Source organism: Mytilus trossulus, chromosome 2, assembly GCF_036588685.1.
Source record: "Mytilus trossulus isolate FHL-02 chromosome 2, PNRI_Mtr1.1.1.hap1, whole genome shotgun sequence".
Lineage (NCBI taxonomy): Eukaryota > Metazoa > Mollusca > Bivalvia > Mytilida > Mytilidae > Mytilus > Mytilus trossulus.
In genome coordinates this window covers 21529271-21545540 of record NC_086374.1, presented here as the reverse complement: position 1 = coordinate 21545540, position 16270 = coordinate 21529271, and the positions used below count along the sequence as shown (strand labels likewise).

Here is a 16270-nt window from a genome sequence, read left to right as displayed (position 1 = left end):
AAACCGAACAGACCCAAAAGTCAGCACAAAGTATCAGTGAAGGTTTGGATATTTTACGGCATAGACAAAAATTAGTTTAATTGGCCGACCAATCTGAAAGTGGCTGGAAAACAGTGACAGAATACGAAACTCATAGTCTGGCCGACGACTTTGAAGATGAGAAACGAATCATCAGAGCCGAAAACAAAGCTGCACGTAAAATAAATCAAAGCGCGAAAGCGCTGTAAAGGCAGTTAATTACAGGTTGTGTGTATTTCTAGTCTAGTTATACCATTATCTTCCATAGAACAGAGGTGGTTTGTAGAATTTAAGATTCAGAATTCTTTTGTACCTAGATCACCTATATCTATAGTCTATGTTTACAGTATATTTTCTGTGCCTCCCATGAAATGCATTTTTAGCCATGGCCTTGTCAGTTTGCTTTAAATTTATGAGTTTGACTGTCCCTTTGGTGTCTTTCGTCCCTCTTCTTTAGACATATAAGAACTTTTCCTTTTCAATATAAATAGACTATTTTTAATTATTGATTGTATACGCATATTCTATGACTCCCATAAAAAAATAGTTCACAAAGATTGACTAGTCTCTGTACTGAGTCATACAAGAACATCAAGTAAAATAATGGTAAATGTACATAGTAACATGTCAACTTTTTTTGATGACCATACCTGGCAACTGTCAGTATTTGCAGAGTATTCCCCCATCGAGCTCAAGGCTCCCAAATGGAAATTTTGTAAGAGCAATTTTGTCGACTATTTTAAAGAAAACAATTAATTCAACAATGGCTATGAGCTTGTTAATGCACGAAGAAGCCAAAAACCACATTAGAATATATTTGAAGGGAATCCATGACAAATCGCCCAACTTTAAAAACAAGAGTGCACACACTGAAATGTCTCGCCTTCTTTACTAATCATTGATATTATGTTGATAATCCTAATAATAAAGCTTTATTACAACTGTCACATAATCTTAACATAAACCAAGAAAACTAAACATTGACAATTGAACCATGAAAATGAGGTCAAGGTCAGATAAACCATGCCAGGTAGGCATATACAGCTAACAATTCTTCCATACAACAAATAAAATTGACTTATCGCTTATAGTTTAAGAAAAACAGACCAAAACACAAAAGCTTAACACTGAGCAATGAATTGTAAAAAATGAGATCAAGGTCAAATAAAACCTGCGCGACTGACATGTAGATCATGAAATATGTCCATACACCAAATATAGTTGACCTATTGCATATAGTATTAGAAAAAAAGGCCAAAACTCAAAAACTTAACTTTGACCACTGAACCATGAAAATGAGGTCAAGGTCATATGACACCTGCCAGGTAGACCTGTACACCTTACAACCATTCTATACACAAAATATAGAAGACCTATTGCAAACAGTATAAGAAAAACTGACCAAAACACAAAACTTAACTATAACCACTAAACCATGAAAATGAGGTCAAGGTCAGATGACACCTGCCAGTTGGACATGTACACCTTACAGTGCTTCCATACACCGAATTTACTAGACCTATTGCTTATAGTATCTCAGATATGGACTTGACCACCAAAACTTAACCTTGTTCGCTGATCCATGAAATGAGGTCGAGGTCAAGTGAAAACTGTCTGACGGGCAAGAGGACCTTGCAAGGTACACACATACCAAATATAGTTATCCTATTACTTATAATAAGAGAGAATTTAACATTACAAAAATTTTAACTTTTTTTTCAAGTAGTCACTGAACCCTGACAATGAGGTCAAGGACATTGGACATGTGATTGACGGAAACTTCGTAACATGAGGCAACCATATACAAAGTATGAAGCATCCAGGTCTCCCACCTTCTAAAATATAAAGCTTTTAAGAACTGAGCTAACATCGCCGCCGCCCCCGGATCACTTTCCCTATGTCGAGCTTTCTGCGACAAAAGTTGCAGGCTCGACAAAAAAACTGCCCCAACCTGGATTACCAAATCGCCCCCACTTGTGAACCGTGTTAAATCCCGTTAATATTACTCCTGCCAACTGGTCCCACCTAATGGAAATCGGTGAAATATTATTAACCAGGATGAATTTAGTAATGCCAACTCACCCCACTTATGGAAAAAGATGTTATCCCATCGAATATAAGTTCAATTCCATATATTGCATTATGATACATTTAACAGGTTTCTTTTCAATTGTTATGCAAATAACTAAGCTTCAAAACTTAGTTATTCTTCAACAATCAGGGTTTTTTTAGAATTATAATTTCAGTATATATCAATAATAGTAAGTAAATTAATTTTCGGTTTGTTTGTATTCTGTGTACATTAGTTTTCATTAAAGTGGTGCGAGTTTTTATTTTTAATTATATATATATTATTAATCTAAATATTACCGTTTTTTTATAAGTAGGGCGAGTTGGCAGGAGTAATATTAAACATGATTTAACCAATTTCACATGTGGGGCGATTTGATAAATCAGTTTGTGGCGGTTTTTTAAAAAGTGGGGCGACTTGTCCTGCTTCCATTTGAAGGCCCCCTTGTAGGTTTTGTATGACTATATGAACCATCTTTCATATAAAACCCCCATGTGCATTTTGAAAAGTTGGCATATATGTTTCTAACTCCAGGCAAAATCTACTGGTATGAATGAAAAAGAAGTTTTCAATTAAGGCTCTGTGGCCATAACAGCTGTCTCATTAGCATTTTAACCACTTCCAATATTTGCAATTAAAACAATAGAAGAAAATTATTCAACGCAAAAACAAAACTTACTTGTAAATATGAAATTCTCTTTACGGTATGAGTTTTTCTCATTGTTTGAGATTGTACATTAGTACATGTACCTGTAACTGCTTATACGAATTTCTTATTCACTTTTGCTTGAATGATTAACTCACTAAATATCATATACCTTGTAACACATCTCCTTATTTTTATAAGCATTCCAATAACATGAACAATTGTAATTCAATTCTATATACCAAAGCAAAATGAACTGCACCACTTTCATTCACTAGTATGCATCTTTTGGCAAAATACAAGTTCTTAAATGACACAATATATATTTATTGATAAAAAAAATAAAATTTAGTATACAACTCTATAAACAGGTATAAAAAACACAGCTGTGTCATAACTTGTGAAATCTGTGCTGAAAACACAGACATTGATGGTATTTGAGTAATTCCATATGTGAAGCTCAACATTAGCTCGTCAGTTGGTGGTGGACAGTTATAGTTCCTTTCTGCAGGCTAGGATGAATGACTTTTCAGGAAAACCAATTTCACAAATCAAAACTTTCCTCTAGATTTCTCCTACAATATTCATCCAGTTTAGTTCTTTTGTTTTAATTGGACACCGTCCTGATTTTTAATTTTGCAAACCATTCAGTCTCTTGCTTGCAAATGGTGCATGAAATTAGGATGGGTATGGCAGTAGACAAGTCTCTTTAAAGTGGGTTTGTGCCCTGAAAAAAAGTTTTATAACTTAATTTTTTTGAAACTTGTGCAACACACATACCTAAATAACTATAACATAGAAGAGAGCAGCATTCGTGTCAATGTTTTGTTCCTGTTTACATTGTCATTGATATTTTTTTCAGAAAGCCTGAGGCATAGCTCATGAATTCCTGTCATTACATCCTAAATTAACATAATTACTGCTAGAATAATTATCAGTATGATATACGTACACTATCATTGTACAGCCCAAGTCTTCAGTATATATAATTGTTGCATTCATTCACTCCTGTGTTCAGTCGTTCAAAAATATTTAAACATCAACAAATGAACTTTAATAAGGACAAGAAAACACTAGAAAAGATACGTACATACAACCCGTGTTCAAGTGTATTTGAGAGAAATATATCGGGTTAAACGATTTATAAAGGAGAAATATATCTGGTTAAACGATGTATAAAGGAGGAAAAATTGTAGATATTGCATTACGATGCTTTCTACCTAATAGCACGTGGATATGTTTACATATTTAGACTTGACCCAGTATGACCCGTACCTTGTAGGTCACCGCCGTCGACTAGACTACAGTCGTGTATAAGACAATAAAAAGCTTAAGCCTGTACTATTTGTGTGAAGTAAATGTGTTTGTTCTGTACATTTAAATTGTTTTACCTGATAGCAAGGACGTATATCTATCCGTTTCCTTCTCAATTCACTTTGTCATATTCTTCGAGCTTCTTCAAAACATACGTATTACTGCGCCCGGAAGTGAGAAAAATATGAGAAATCCTCGTAAAATAATGCTATTTTCAATTTCGTGGAATCCATTTTGTTATATTTATTATACAAAGATAAAAAAAGTTACGATTAATTATGAATTTGCATATCATTATACGGAACGTTTATGGACTATTTTTTCCATAGCTGTAAATCGGTCATTTTGGCGGGAAATCATGTACACATACACACGTAGATTGGCTGGTACCCGATCGTAATGTTACACATCACATACACACAAAAAGCTGATACCCGGAACGTAGTACCGGGAACCAGGATAATACGTAGACAACATACATAACTAATACCGAAATTGAAAACGCTTTACAGTTTCTCGTTTATAAACCGAATTCCGCTTTGAATTATAGAAGATGCAATATTAATCATGTTCAGTCGACTTTTCATTGTTATATCAACGTCTGAACTAATTAAAGAATCTTTAGATGTCAGATAACACTCGAAATTGACCCGACCTCTTTCCGCACGGAATACACATAATGATAGTTTGTAGTCAGGTTGACTGCTTATAATGCAAAATACACACTCATAACAAGTTCTATAAAACAAACAAAACACACTGATCGTTTCTTTAGTCCCCAATGTAAATGAAAGAAATAAAAACCATATCATACCATAAAAAGAAGAGGAGAAATTCGAACATTTCCGGATCTATTTCTGGCCAAAAGACCCCCTGCAAAGATTGCGTATGAAAAGATGAACCTCATGACTTAAAAGTCAGGCCTTAAAGCACTGCCTTTAAAAACGAGAAACAAAGTAAACAACATACATCAACCCCTTACAGTACCTCTCAGTCGTCGATATTTAATTCCAACGCACGTAGAAATAATGTTCCAGTTCAACGCCCAGGGAAATTTTATGAGTGTGGTATTCCCGGACACTGGAGGGTAGACCATCAAACTGGTGCTTTTGGTGCAAATTTGCAAAGAAACAAGATTGACAAGATAAGTAAAAATGTAAATAGTTTTTATAAAACTGTAGAAAACTTTGATAGTTTTGACAAAAGCACAATTGAAAAAGATACGCATTCACAATTCGTCAAGCTTGAACACACATGTAAAAGTACAGTTACAAAGGTGAACTCTGACGATTCACCGGTAAACAGGTTACGCAATGCGTACACTTATTGGCAAAGTATTAATGCAAACGACTATATTCTTAGTATTATTAGAGATGGTTACAAAATTCCGTTTTATACAGAACCTGAAAGCTGTAGTTTAAGGAACAATAAGACGGCAATTGATAATGCAGAGTTTGTTGAATCCGAAATTACTAAGTTAATTAGTCGGGGTTGTATATCTCAAGTACCCGAGTAACCTAAAGTAGTCAATCCTCTCACAGTTGCGAGGAATAAAGAAAAAATCAGACTTGTTCTTGACTGCAGTCATATAAACCCCCACTTACACAAATTTAGGTTAAAATATGAAGATGCTTTTGAAGCTAGTTATATGTTCGAAAAGGGGGACTATCTATTTACATACGATCTTCGATCGGCATATCATCATATTGAAATATTTGAAGATCACAAAACGTGCTTAGGTTTCAGTTGGTTTCATGAACATGAAAAAGTAACAAAATACTACGTTTTTAACGTATTACCTTTTGGTATAAGTACAGCAGGATACATATTTACAAAGGTTGTTAGATGCATTGTAAAATATTTAAGAGACCAGGGATTACATATTATAATGTATCTTGATGATGGCATAGGTGGGGCAAGTGAAATTAGTAAGGGTAATTTCTGTAGCTTAACTGTACGTTATGCTTTAAGGTCGGCTGGTTTTTTAATTGCCGAAGAAAAGTGTAGTTGGGAACCAAGTCAATCAGTTACTTGGTTAGGTTTGGTGTGGGACATGAAAGATGGTATTGTTTATGTGACAGAAACTAGATTGAATAAGTTGAAAGATACGCTGAATGTGATTATTCACAGGTTGGGAAAAGGTGAAATAAAAGTAACAGCCAGGTTTTTGGCGTCCATTATTGGACAGATTATTTCTATGCAAGAGGCAATGGGCCCAGTAGTACGATTGCGTACAAGGAGTATGTACGATTGCTTATTGTATAGAGCAAGTTGGAACGTTCCTGTGCTTTTGAATAGCAAAGCATTAGATGAAATTGTTTTCTGGAGGGAAAACGTAGTCATACTGAATGGCAGAGATTTGAGTATAGTGGAACAGTACTCTTGCATTGTTTACAGTGATGCCTCCGGTATAGGTTTCAGTAGAAAGTTTGAAAAGCTACACATGGAGAGAGTTAGAAGCGGTATATAGAGTTTTGTTGTCATTACTAGAAACATTACAAGGTGAAACTATTAAATGGTATAATGATAATCAAAATATTGTTTACATTATTAAGCAAGGTAGTAGAAAGGGCGATCTACAATTAATGGCTATCAAGATAGCCAATGTATGCAAGCTTAACAATATTGTATTATTACCACAGTGGGTACCAAGAGAGGAAAACGTTAAGGCTGATCAGATAAGTAAAAGTGTAGACTGTGATGACTGGGGAATAGACCCAGAAGTGTATTCAGTTCTAGATAATTTGTGGGGTCCTCATACGGTAGATCGATTTGCGTCAGATTATAATACAAAATGTTTGGTCTTCAACTTTAAGCACTGGTGTCCCAATACTTCAGGTATTAATGCTTTTGATCAAGATTGGAAAAGCGAAATTAATTGAATTGTACCCCACCTTCACTTGTTTCCAAATGTATTCAAAAAATGAGACAAGAAATATCTATCGGTACACTAATTGTTCCATACTGGAGGTCAGCTCCTTTTTGGCCAATTTTAAACGTTGGTATTGAAGGTTCGCAAGGTTTGCGAGTTTTGTAGGAGACAGCAGAGTGTTGTCATCAAGTGTAGTTATAAGAGGAAGAGGAAAGAACGGATTATTCGGAAAGACAGATATAAATTTCACTATGTTGGCACTTAAAATTAGATTTTAGATATTTATCATTATATTTGTTTTTTAGGGATCGGGTTAAAATGTACCATTCAGCAAGATATTTCACAGTATGGAGCGATCTCAGAAAATTTCACTCAACTTGGTGGGTAAATGTTAGAGTACTTGTTACATTCACATAGCAGCAACACCAATAGTAAATAATTTTATTCCTTTAAACGTTGGGAACAGTTTATATCTAAAGAAGGAGGAAAATCTATTCCCGCTTCTCCAATTCACGTTGTGTTATATTTAACTCATTTACTGGATAAAGGATCGTGAAAAAGTGTAGTGCAATCTGCCGTTTACGGGACCAAGTGGGCGCATAACATTCAATGAATCCAAGACCCGACAAAAAATTTTTTCGTTGTGAATTTAATGGAAGCTGCAAAACGACAACCACACAGACCGAGAGTGAAAAAAGATCACATTACCGTAGATGTTTTGATAAATTTATGTTCTAAGTACAAAGATTGTAAGGATTTACTTGTTATACGGGATTTAACTATGATTATTTTATGTTTTGCTGTTTTTCTTCGTTATGATGAAATAAGCAGTATTCGTTGTAAGGATATAGTTTTCAAAGATGATTATTTTTTAATCAAGATATTTAAGAGTAAGACTGACCAATATAGATAAGGTGACGAAATTGTCATTTGTAAAGGAGAGTCAATTGCCTGTCCATATTTATTATTGAAAAAGTATTTTCAATTAGCTATGATTAATTCTGAATCAGAAAACTTTTGATTTAGATTAATTTTCAGATCAAAACAAGTTTGTTCATTAATATATAAAAATAAACGGTTAAGCTATACCAGAGCTAGAGAATATATAGTTTCTAGGTTAAAAAGTATTTGTCCTGATTTAAACACTGGTTTGCATTCTTTGAGAGCAGGTGGGGCTACTGCAGCCGCCAATTCAGATGTTAACGAACGTTGTTGGGAACGACACGGTCGGTGGAAAAGTGACACTGCTAAAGATGGTTACGTGGCCGATTCACTTGATCATCGGCTTCAGGTTACGAAAAAAATTGGTTTGTGAATGTTACGGTTTGAATTTTTTATTATGATTTATGTTTTGATTAGTATCTTACATTGTATTCATATCGCATTTCTCACGCCCGTTCTTTGTTTTTCTAGTCTGTCTGCACGGCAAAATTTATATTTTAGTTGAGTCTAATTTAGTGGCCAAAATTATTGTGTAGTTAGGACATATATTTTTCAGCGTTTCGGAGTATAGCGGAAAAATACTGTCTTAAAGTTTCTATAATATGTTGTATGGGTCAATGATGTATGATTCGATAGGTCAGGTGACCTAATGTTTTGTTATGCAAATTTGTTTTTTGCGGGTTCGTGAAAAAATTGTCTAGGTGGTCATTCTAGCCGTATCGTATAGGTAAAACTTTCTTTTTTGTATATAAAATTCTTTTTATATAATCATGATCATGATGGAGTACGGCATCATTATCCAGAAACGGTTCTTGCATTGCTCCGTGCGCAGGTTTCCAAACTTTATAAGTTGGTTTTTCCTGGGCGGCGAGTGTCTGTTTATGACGGGTATTCATAATATGATATTTATCATTTGGAATGTTATTGGAAGTTGATAGATATTTATTACTATTGTTGCCGGAAGTATATTTTTTGGTTCACAAAGTTGTGTGTTAAATTACTTAGTATAGATACTATTATATATAATGTAAACATATGTATATATGAGATTATTGTATTGTACTGAATTACAAATTTGATTTAATGCTGGCTCCAGTCTGTCTGATTATATGATATGTTGGGGTAAAAAATGATAAACTTGTGCACAGAAGACTCAGTTTATGATAAATACATGCATTGATTCAAGAAATGAATAAACAATATTTTTCAACAGTCACTCGTTTCATATGACTTAAATATTTAAGTGATGATTTTTCAGTAGTATTCGTATCGTGTTTTTATGAAGTCATGATTATTAAAATACTACAATAGGAAACAATGTGACAATGATTAAATTTAGTAGTGTCAACCTTGTGATTATAATCCGTGTATATATCAAATCCGTAATACACCGTTTGATTGTGCATCTGGCAGGTGCGGAAGGTACAGATAAGATAATAGGTATAATGTGAAATGACAAGTCTAAAAGGAAATCGCATCGGATAGTTCCTGAACTAATTAATTGTTAATCGTTAATTGTTTGAAATAGTAATCGATGTAAAAGAGTAAATTTTCAATATACCCTATCAAGTATATATACCCTTAAGACTTGTAGCTTTCTTCGGTTAAACGTTAATTAGATACAAAAGAAACAAAACGGACTTTAGATTAAGTAGATATATGCGTACATGTGTAAAGTTAGATTTACAGTTCCATTTGTTGCTGAAGCAATTGACTGTTCCTTTGGTATCTTTCGTCCCTCTTTTGAATGGCTTAAATATTATTATAAATAATTCTATGTCTGACCTAATATTCTATTGTAACCATTATGGTTAACCATATATTTATAAGTTTCTTTTTTACATCTTTATTTTCCTACATGAGAATTAAGATGAAATTTAAAATATATATATGTATTACAAAAAACAACAATGTATACACAGCTACTTTTGCATGGGTACAATTTCAGTACCAAAATTATGTAGAACTGGAAATCTACATTAGTATTCAGTACTATTTTGTTACGTTAAAACTACTGTAATATTTAGGTACCTTCATCTTACAGTACTTGACTTGTACTACATATTTATGGTTGCATAGTTACATTTTCAGCCTTTTGAATATTTCAAATCTCTTAGAGTTATGATGATCATTGTTGGTACTTGTTATTTACATATTTTGAAGTACAAATCAAGTACTGGAAAATACAGGTACTTGAATATTACTATAATTTTAAAGTAAAGCAAAAGTTCTAATTGTTAAAAGTAAATTTACAGTACTACTCACTTCATGTTCCACAAATACAAAAGGTTGAAGATTATTTCAAATCCTGTGGTTTATTTAAAGACTTGTTAGATATAATTAAGGCAACTGTAGTATACCGCTGTTCGAAAGACAGCAATTGATTACTAAAAAACATATCCGGGTCACAAACTAAAAGTGAAGGAAACACATCAACTTTAAGATGAAAACAACGAAACAACATAACAACTGAACGACAAGGCAACACTCACAGAAACGAACTATAAGATAACAACTACCATTTTCTTGACTTAGTACAGGACATTTTTAAGAACCTCTATTGGGTTTAACATGGTTTTGTGTCTTGCCAAATCTTGCGCTTTTATTGCAATGTTAAATATAGCACTAAAATGACAACATTACACGACAGGTCTGCAGTACAAAACAACATGGAAGAACATTCAGGATAGAGAAATACTGAAATAAACAATACAATAAAACATTTCGACATGCCAATAGTTATCAAAGGTACATGGCTTATAATTTAAAAGCAAGATGTGTATTTCGTCTTCAAAAAAAAAACTCACCATTGACGCTCCGGTCAAAATAGTAAAGAACGACAAGCAAAGACGAAGGTCAATATGACCCAAAATTCCAAAAAGTTGTGTCAAACATGGCTACGGTTATTTGCCTGGGATAAAAAAAAAAACTCCGACGTATTTAGAATAATTCATACTTTTGAAAACAGTAAATTTATAAATAAAATAATAATATATGACCATATAATTGATATACATGTCAACACCGAAGTCGTGAATAACTTCAGAATAAAAACGAACACGTAAATTAATGTAAGTCAGCACATAAAACAGCCGTTTCTCTTAATATCTGACTTTTAATAGTGTAACGAATTATCTGTATGTTGTGTCTTATTAAATTTATTTAAGCTGTACTTTTGGTGTTTATAAAATATCAGAGTTCACAATTGAAGTCACTTTTCATCGGAAACCGGATGCCACATTTTAGAGAAGTTGCCGTTCACACAGTGTGTTTTACTTTAAGCAACACTTGTTACAATACAGTTACCTACAGAATTTTATCATGTAACAAGAATCAGGATAACAAATACGCTAAAGCAGTTTGTTACCTTATTCAAATCGAAAGTAAAAAAAAAATAGATTATTATAATTCTATAGGTTACAAGAGCGCAATTATTCGTAATGCATTTTCCATAAGGTACCACATGTGTTCCGTATTTTTTTTCTCGAAGACTACACAAAGTAGGGAAAAACGGATAACAGTTCCTGTTACTAGAAATGCCAGTGTTGCATTACAACCAAAAAAATATATAGTGTCAAGCGGCTAAAATTTACTTAAAATGCAGTTGAAAAAAGACGTCAACTTTTTTCGCTTAATGAAAAAGGCATATTTTGAATGGCTCCGACGTGCAGAAATGGAAGATATTTTCTAAACTTCGCAAAATTGAATATGATTTTCGGCAATGTTTAAAACTAATTGGATAAGCTTTCGATTAATTTTCATTCCAATCCTGTATTAACCAATCAGAAGCCGTGTAGGATTCTATTCTGTGTACCATCTTGGTTTCGATTAATTTTCATTCCAATCCTGTATTAACCAATCAGAAGCCGTGTAGGATTCTATTCTGTGTACCATCTGGGGTTAAAAACTTGCCGGTAAAATGTAAACAAATAATTCCGCTCTTGTTACCTTTAATTTTATGCGTAAAATTGTCTTGTTACAATAAAGTTACCTACAGAATGGTATCATGTAACAAGAATCAAGATAACAAATACACGAACGCAGTTTGCTACATTATTCGAAATCAAAAGTAAAAAAAAATCGATTATTACAATTCTTAAATCTTATGTGTAAAATTGTCTTACCTATTGTTTTCTTCAACTTTGAGCGAATCAACTTAACATGAGTGATTTGTTTAAAACACTATATTTGCAAACTGGATCAATATTACGTTTGAGTGATATTTGGGAATTCCTAAATATTTGTGTGATGAACTCTACTCTAAATATAGCCTTTGGAATATTTTAAATCTCTTATAGTTCGAACATGATATACTGTGATCCATGATGGTACTTGTTATTTACATATTTTGAAGTACAAATCAAGTACTGGAAAATACAGGCACTTGAATATTACTATAATTTTAAAGTAAAGCAAAAGTTCTAATTGATAAAAGTGAATTTACAGTACTACAAATTTCAAGTACAGAAATAGTACCTATGCAAAAGAAGTAGTGAACGGTCACTTCACGTTTCTTAATCTTATGTGTAAAATTGTCTTACCTATTTTTTTTCTTCAACTTTAAGCGAATCAACTAAACATGAAGGACTTTTAACACTATATTTGCCAACTGGATCAATATTACGTTTGAGTGATAATTGGGAATTTTCAAATATTTATGTGATGAACTCTACTCTAAATATAGACTTCTTTGTTTTAGTGAAGGTTCCACTAAAGTCAAATATAGGACACTTTATAAACATCTTAACTTTGCCTGTATTTTTCAACATCAAATGAATAAAGTCCTAAACTATGGGAACGAAAGTATGGTCTTTAAACGTTTTTAACATGTTCACACTGTGTAAATTGTAAGTAAACTTGAAATTGTTATGTGGTTGCAATGTACTTCTTTGGTAAATTTTCGAGCACAAAATTTAGAACTTTTCTTGCACAGAAAAATACATTGCAGTTTGAAAACTGTTTCAGTTAAAATACAAAAAAATGATTCAAAAGGCTGTGCCAATTTCTTAGAGTTTGTAACATTTCAAGTACGTCTTCCTTGTTTATTTCCACTCGTCGCCAGTACTGTTTACTTAATTATTATTTTTATCTTCCCATCTAGCAATGTGTGTTTACGTTATGTTATAACTTTTGGTGAACTTATTTGTACCATTGTAACAATATGGTGTTTGATTAAATTAAGAAATTTGAATCTTCAATCTATTTGGGTTATAAGAAAAAACGCGGGAAAAAAAACCTCATAATGTTATGAACAAAATATTTGATATACAGAACAAAAATGGAAAGTGAATCTTGTAGCTTTAAAAAACAATCTTATTTTTTTTTTTATTATATCATATACTATGATTATTTGAATGTGTAGATTTTGGCAATAAACACATACAAAAATTAAAAAAAATAAAAACAACAGTATCGAGGTTATCTCCAAAGACTGCCTACGGTCAAATAACCTGATATTGACATAAACATTTGTATAAAAAATATATCGAACTCGTGCACAAAAAAGAATTGTTCTAGGTCTGTTTGATTTTCTAATATAGGCCTAAAATGCGTTTTTGCGGATCGAATCAGTCAAACAAATGGTTATCCTTGTTTCACTATCAATGTTAACGTTCTTTCCTTTTAATGATATAACAGTCGTAATTCATTTGATTTATTCTCTAGCTATAGGAGTTAAATTTAATGTCGAATTATTCACTTGCAATGGAATTATTCATCAACGATGTTTCTTACATCATTTTAACAAAATTGAACTAAACTCCATGCGAATTACTATATCAATTTTTTAAAATTAATTAATAATTAAAAAAAATGTTTTATTCGCTTTATACCTCGAACTTAGACATGAAATAAAATCAACGCTTAGTGACATCAGAGAGGAAAACGAAGAGCTAAAAGACATAGTATTAGATTTACAATGTAGATCGATGAAGAACAATCTAGTTTTCACGGGTCTACATGAAATTCAAGAAGAAGACACAGAAGATGTAATACGAAAATTCATGTTAAACGAACTTCGTATCACACACAGGGTTGAACTCGGTAATGTCCATAGATTCGGGCACGGAGCTATGCCTGGTAGGAGAGGAAGACCTAGACCGATCGTCGCACGATTTATTTTTTACAAAGATCTGACCAGAGAATTATCAAACACATACCGACTGAAAGGAAAACCATATGGAGTAAACCAACAATTCCCTGATGCCATCGAACAGGCAAGGAAAAGTCTGTACCCAATAATGAAACAGAAGAGAGCTGATGGCTGCCACGTAAGACTAGTGCGGGACATTCTGTACGTAAATGGACAAATGTACACTCCACAAACAGTAAATAATTCCAATGCAGTACCGGCACCGAATAGCCCCTGGGAACTTGATGAAATCACCCCGATGGATTTAAATGACCCAGTCATACCGATATATTGAGCCAGCCAATTGAAACTGTTTTTTTCTTGCCACCGCAATTTAACAGCAACTGAAAGTTGGTGGCATAGTGTTTAACCTTTGTTCGTCCGTCTTTCCGTCCCATTATGGGTATATAATTACTCCGCATAACTCCTCCAACAGTTTGAATCCGAGGAAGTTTTCTCTTTACTGTCTGTTTGTTCATATAATGAAGGTGTGCTGCATGTGGTCAGGGTTTAATTTTTATTAATATGTGCTCTTTTGGGAGAACAATGACAGGACCACATCAAAATCAAAGAATGACAAGACCACATCAAATAATGAAACAAACACATCAAGTAGTGTAAAATGGTAAAATTTTGAAACATCATTACGTAATGTTAAAACCATTTAAGGAATAGACAATTCATCATTACGAAATAACAATGTAATGATAAAACAACATAAAGTAATATCAGGGTTCCACATAAGACAGCTGTGGCGTTCCATAATATACTGTTCAGGAAGCGTCAATATTCCACTGTTTCCAAGCGAATTTATCCCAATAATCCCGTTCTCAATCCGCTTCTAATCCAATTTGTATCTTTCGCCTGGTAAAATTCGACCGAGTCTGTCACGACTTCGTCCCGATTCTACCGAATATAATCAGACAGAGATCAGACAATGAACCGACGCTGACGGATGTTATCTGTTCGAAAACTGTCGGAATACTCCGGATGATCAGGTACTGTCGGAAGGTAATCCTATCACGGTCTGCTCTATCGCATTGCAAACGGCTTTGTCTGGTCTCAGTCGTATTGTATTCTGTAATTTTCGGGACTCTGACCTGGGTATCATTGACGAATTTCGTACTAACAACGGAACTGTTCCGGAACGGTTTCGGCAAAAACAGTTGCAATCGACAAGATTTGGACGACATAGGCACGATTGTAATCCGACTAGACAAAATCGACAGAGTTTCCCTGAATGTTACGGGACGCACCTAACTGTCGGGGTGCTTCGACAAACTATTTGGAACCTTTCCGACCCGTAGGAATCTGTTATGAACTTAACGACTGCGTTCAGACAATGATAAGACATTCAAGATAATTGAGGATAGTAATCCGACTTTTTCCATTTTCGTGTCGTATCGCTATCTGATATCAAACGGGAGCAATAATCGGCAATTTATTAACCCCGCATTAAGCAATGCTCTCCTCTAATTAATGACTTAGTCATCGTTTCTGGTTCTGAACCTTGAACATAATCGTTTCTAAAAAGTGCAGTATCATCAGTGGTTGGCAAATATTTTTTTTTTTATTTTCAATGCTCTTCTACTTCGTAATTTAATTATTTGGCATTTTAATTTTTTTTTATTAGATCGTCACTTGCTGACTGATAAGTCTTTTGTAGACGAAACGCGCGTCTTAAGCAAATAATAAATTTCAATTCTGGTATCTTTGATGAGTTTATGTCTAACTAAGTTGTTTTTTTATTTGTAAGCAAATCAACTAAACATAAGTGTCTTTTAACACTATTGTTTGAACCTTGAATGATATGATTAGATTAAGTTATCAGTGTGTGTAGGTAATTTTCATATTTGTTATTTTTAGCTGATCACCTTTCACAAGGCAAAGTGTTGTCTACTATTTAAATCTTACCCCAAAGATGTCACTTCGAATCTAATCTGGTTCGACTTCTGATTAGATGATACAGGGTTGAAATCAAAGTGAATTAAAAGTTTTAATATTCAAGCTTAATGATTCAAATATAATATGCTGTAATGAACAAAATGTAAAATCTTGAAAAAATACCTTTGCAATTCAACGAAAAATATATCGACGTTAAAGACGTTTTTTTCCCTTAGAAATAAAACTATGACCACCACTGGTACCATATGTTAGCATTACAAATAATTGTGCTCTTATTACTTTTGATCAGTCCATCTATAGACAGATGTTTGAAGATGTTTTGAGATCAACTGATTAACGAAATGTCCAGTTATGGCCATTTATACAGTTCAA

At 33.4% G+C, this 16270-nt stretch overlaps 1 protein-coding gene across 2 annotated transcripts in view; it reads right to left on the bottom strand.

Annotated features, from left to right (window-relative positions):
- LOC134704967 (uncharacterized) overlaps nt 1-12465 on the bottom strand; it is a 42949-nt gene extending 30484 nt beyond the window's left edge. The window contains exon 1 of one of the 2 annotated variants that reach the window (XM_063563746.1): nt 12405-12465. The gene's annotated coding sequence lies outside the window, so the exon portion shown is untranslated. Of the gene's footprint in view, nt 1-11987; nt 12110-12404 lie in introns of those variants that run through there. The other variant, XM_063563745.1, reaches the window with a different exon arrangement.
- Between the last annotated feature and the right edge of the window lie 3805 nt (nt 12466-16270).